This window comes from Acomys minous, assembly GCF_964271855.1.
Source record: "Acomys minous genome assembly, chromosome: 18".
In the NCBI taxonomy this organism is placed as follows: Eukaryota; Metazoa; Chordata; class Mammalia; order Rodentia; family Muridae; genus Acomys; species Acomys minous.
The window spans coordinates 54,616,207-54,621,157 of record NC_140501.1 but is presented as its reverse complement, the minus strand read 5'-3'; the positions used below and the strand labels follow the sequence as shown (position 1 = coordinate 54,621,157).

Genomic DNA, 4,951 nt, shown 5'->3' with positions numbered 1-4,951 from the left:
AGACTGGTCGGTGATTCCCAGAAAGACAGCCTAGTGGTGGCCTTTACCACCACTTTAATTTTTTAATTAAAATCTGTCATAAGGGTGTTTTCTAGTTTTTACCAACCGCTCCCAAGATTCTCAATTCTAGAAATTTACAAAAACTGTTCATTTCCTAAGCTTCTAGCCGCACATTGTTGAAGGAAAAAAGCAAGAAGAGGAGGTTTTGTGACAACCATTCTGTTGGGGCCCATTCCTAACAATTGATAGAAGCAGAAATGGCCTTGAATGGAGGTGGGCAAGCCCGGAGATACACCCCGGCTAGGTAGGTGCCTCCGCCACCACCCCCACTGACAGGCTGCCTTAAGCTGTCGGAGTTTGTTCTCCCCACGTCTAGATGTCCTAAATCCAACAGAGCCCAAGAAACGGTTCGGTGTTTTTGTTTTTTTGTGGGATTTTCCCCCCCTTTCTTTTTAAGTCATCAAAGAAAAGCAGGCGTAGGGAAAGCAGATGGGCCTGCGTGTGCGGGTCGGGGCTGCCTCGCGGCTGCCGCAGTAGCCCTTTGGAAAGACAGATTTCTCATTGCAGGAGCGGGGGCGGGGGAGGGGAGCTCGGGGCGGGGGAAAGGTCTCTTTGGTTCGCTCTTATGGGGACATTCATTCTAGGACCATCTTTAAGGCCACAGCTAACTCGGTGCTTTTGGAAAAACAGTCACACAGCCCCACAACTACAACAAAAGGCGCCTCCCCGAAGTGGCTCTCCACGTCCGCAGGACGGGTGGCCGGACGTGTAGACGCACTTTTGTGCCTCCGTAATCTCGGACGTCCATCTGGCCCCGGCGGGCGAGGGCGGGCGGGAGGGCGCGGGCAGGGGAGGGGCGCGCGCGCGCGCAACTAGAGGCTCGAGCACGCGCGCCCGCTCTCCTTCACTTTCACCTTGACTGCGGGGGGAGGTGGGGGGAGGAGGGAACGACGACAGGAGACTATGGTCCTCCATCCCCCCACCCTCCGCCATTCGTCTTCCCACCCCCAGCACTGTCCTGCCCAGACGCCAGCCTAGGGCGGGGTGAGGAGGAGGCTGCATTGGCGCTCGGGTCGCCGCGCCGCACCGCCCCGCAGCCGCGCGCTCTCTGCAGTGACGGCAACCGCAACCGCAGCAGCACCTAATTCCATCCTCACCAGCCTGGCCCGAGCCGCAGCTGGCGGTACCCGGGCAATTCAGGCTGAAGTCGACGAGCAGAAGGCATGCTGGTGCTCCAAGCCCCCCATGCCATTGGCCGAAGCGCAAGAAACCGCGAGTGGGCTAGCTGCGGTGTTGCACCGTGGGGACTGAGAAGAAGGGGACAGGAGAACATGAAACGATGCAGGCAGGTGTAGGATTGAGCCCCTGAGTCCGCCCAAAGGACTTTGGCAGGGCCTGGGTGGCCAGGGTGGCTTCAAGGGGTCCGAGGGCTCTGACTGCTGCTGTTGCGGCGTGTGTGGGTGCGACGAAAGCGCCCCCTTCTCCCAAGACCTAAACGGATAAACGGAAGCGCTTGTAAGTGTGTGTGTGGGGGGGTGCGAATCGCCACCTCCGGCCTGGCTTTCCCGCTCTTGAGAGCACCCCCACTTCTCACTTTCCCCAAATCCGCATTTTCCTTGGCACAGCCCTCGCGAACACCGAGGAGAGGGAGGTGCCCGGGGGCAGTGAGAGTGACGTGTGCTGGTGCAGAGGGGGTGGGGGGCTGCGGGCCGGGCTCTGTGGACCGACTCCTAATCCTCTTGTTTTCGGAACCGTCAGCAGATGTGGCTTCTCTTAGCTGAATAATCCGTTAAAGGAATAATAATTTTTTTAAAGGACCTCGGCCTCACCCAACGAGGACAGTGAAGGAGATCAGCGCTTGGTAAGGCTAAAAGAAAAGGCTCTAAATTATATGTGCCCCCCCCCCCGTCTTCCTCTCAATTCCCTCACCACTTCCCCCTCTCTCCTCCCCCTTCTCCCCCATCCCTGCAATCCGCACTCGACGCGAGTTCACGCGCAGGGCTGGATTTCCAAGCTGCATTGCAACTTCTCAGCGCTTTATTATTATTCATCTGAGGGTGCAGCCTCTGCAACCTTCGCCTCTTGCGCTAGCATCCTTCCCCCCTGGCCGCGGCCACCAGCAGTGCAGTTTCTTCTGCACGCATGCTCTAGTTCACCGGAGGAGGATTCTGGTTTTATTTTGTTTTGTTTTTGGTTTTTTGTTTTGTTTGTTGTTTTGTTCGTGTTTTTTGTTTGTTTCTTTATTCTCTTCAGGGTCATCCCCACGAAGCCGGTTTTTATCGTTAGCTTTTCCTCAGGCCAGGTGGTGGGACCACCAGAGCCTGCTCGGACCTCTACCACCCAAAGGAACGATCGGGGATTGGCCAGGGAGGCCGCTCCCAGCTTGCGGGGCTGCCTTTAGCCTTCGCAGTTCTCCGCATTCGTCTGCATATATATTATCCCCATCCCTTTTTATTCCAGTAGCTCTGCCTTTGGTTTGGACTGGCTGAAACACTGCGGACTGCAACCAATGTCTTTTAAAGGTGAACAAAAAGATGAAGATCTTGTGTGGACTCCCGGACAAAGCGTCTTGGGCTTGGCGACGAGGGACGCGCGGAACTCTTGCCCCGCATTGGAGAGATCTACACTGCCCAAAAGCACCCCGCGGGAGCTGCGGACCTCTGAGGGTATTTGGACTCAATTTTATTGATCTTTGTGGCATGTTTTAGGAGGGTCAGTGTTAGGTAATGACTGTGTCCCCCACCCTGTAGGGTAGGTGGGAAGCTGACCGCGGAACAGATCCAGTTGGGTTTGACTTGCCCTATATGCTCTCTACCTCACCCTTCCTGGGGTGTATGAAAGGGCAATGGGGAAGGCTTAGAAAAGGGAAGCCGTGGGAGGCTGCCCGAAAGGCTAACGGACCAGTGGGGAGTGGGATGAGCCAGGTGAGGGAGGGCTGTGGATTAGGAAGCATCTTCCTCACCCTGGTGCGCTGGATGAGCCGTGCAGAATATAACAACGTGGGTGTCTGTTGAAAGCAAGCTTGAGAAATTGACATGTACAAGCATAAGGTGACTGGACTTGTGTGTAAACAGAGTGGTGAAGGGCAGAGAGGGAGGGGTCTTAAAATGTTTTATTGTCCCCATAGGTTTGGGGGTCTCTTCCCCCACCCCATCCGGCTACATTATATGGGGGTGACCTTTTAAATCTACGCCCACCCTTTACCTCTAATACCGGTTGACAAGGGTGGGGTAGGGAGCATGTAGGGATGTGCGCTCGCTCTCTCTCTCTCTCTCTCTCTCTCTCTCTCTCTCTCTCTCTCTCTCTCTCTCTTCCTACTTTCCCCCTCCCCCTTCTCAGTCTCCCTCCTCCCTCTGTCTCCCCCTCCCTTCACTCCTCCCTCCCTCGCTCTCCCTTCGCCCCCCCCCCCTCGCTCCCTCCCTCCTGCTGCATTTTGCATGAGCTATCTAGGTCATTAGCATTTTAGCGTATGCAAGACTTGACAAGGCTGATGAGGGACCAGATGGGCCTCGCTCTTATTTATTTATTATTTTTTTTTCTTTTCCTTTTTCCCCTCCACCACTTGGGACCTAAGCGAAAGGACCGCTGCAGGAGAGTTCCGGAAGGTTGATTCCCACAGATCCTGGACAAGGGCCGCTGCAGCTCAGCCCTGCGGCACGCCCGGCCAGGCTGCCCCAGGACTCTTTAACACTCAAGGTAAAGACCGCAGCCACACGCGCTGCCTAGGCAGCGGTTGCCGAGCCATTGCTTGCCATCCCTTTCCTCAACGTCTTCTCCCTCCCTTTGGCCCCCCTCAGTTTCCTAGGCGAAGCTGAAAGCGAATTGGGTGGGTATGATTCGCCGCGGTGGGGCGAGGTGGGGTTGATGTTTTTTCATTGTCTGGAACTGCAGGGGAGACGAAGCGAGCGGAAAGGAGTGAGGGAGTGGGGGTAATTAACACGGGGGGAGGCACCCCTCCGTCTCCCACTTCCACCCACACCCCGAACTCTCCACCCCCTCCCCCTTTGCAGGGAAAAGCCTGGAAACGAAAGGATGCGGGAGAACAAAGAGCCTTCGGAGGACGTGGCTGTTATCTCATTGTCTGCGACTGAGGGAGCTGCGGTAGGAAGGATGCGGTGGTCCTTAGCTCTTCGCGTTCCATAACCCCACACCCTCCCTGCTGTCAGTGCGCACGCACACCACGCGTCGCCAGCTTTTTCTTTCTCATTCCTCGTTTTTTCATTCCATCTTTTCCCCATTCCCTGTCTTTCTTTCACCTTCCCTTCCTTCTTTTCTCCCTTCCTCCTCCCTCCTCCCCTCTTGCCCTCCTCCCTCCCTCCCTCCCTTCGTCCTTCCTTCCTTCTTTCCTTCCTTCCTTCCTTCCTCAGGAGAAAGGCCTCTCTCTCCGTGTTCACAGCGGACCTTGATTTAAATGTCCATACAATTAAGGCACGCGGTGAATGCCAAGAATGGGGCTGTCTGAGCACCTTGGGTCCGCGAAGGCCCGCCAACGGAAGGATCGACCCAGCCCAACGCCCTGGGCAGATTTTAGCGCTGCAGCTGCACGCGCCACAGGAGGGGTGGCAGGCTTCTGGGTGCCTCGCATTGCAGCCTTTGGGTGCGGGGGGGGGGGGGAGTATAGGGGGGAGGTGCGGCTACTGACAGAGAAGGGCTTGTGCAGATGCAAATAGAATCCAGGAAGCGAACAACCCATTCTGTGACAGAAACACGGATCTATGCAAGCGTGGCGGAGGTGGGGGTGGGAGTAAAAGACAGCCTAAGGGAGGCTGGAGAGTGAAGAGTGCGAGTGAGCATCTGGGACCCTGCCCATTGTAGCCGGTCAACACCTTCCTCCTTCTCCGTTTTTGTCCTGGCTTTCAATTTACCGTTAAACAAATACTAATAATTCGGCGCCCATGAGCCTGGCAGACTACCACGTAGCCTGGACTGCAGCTACATTGCGTTCTGCTTG

The 4,951-nt window shown here is 56.1% G+C and overlaps 1 long non-coding RNA gene across 2 annotated transcripts; it reads left to right on the top strand.

Moving 5' to 3' along the window:
- The first annotated feature begins 1,690 nt into the window (after positions 1-1,690).
- LOC311589620 lies at positions 1,691-4,359 on the top strand. Of its 2 annotated transcripts, XR_014776588.1 has the most exons (4): positions 1,691-1,861; positions 2,461-2,666; positions 3,575-3,696; positions 4,011-4,359. It is a non-coding gene; the product is annotated as an uncharacterized lncRNA (long non-coding RNA). The 2 variants fall into 2 exon arrangements; XR_014776589.1 differs by lacking the exon at positions 1,691-1,861 and having other exon boundaries at positions 1,920-2,666.
- Positions 4,360-4,951: the final 592 nt, after the last annotated feature.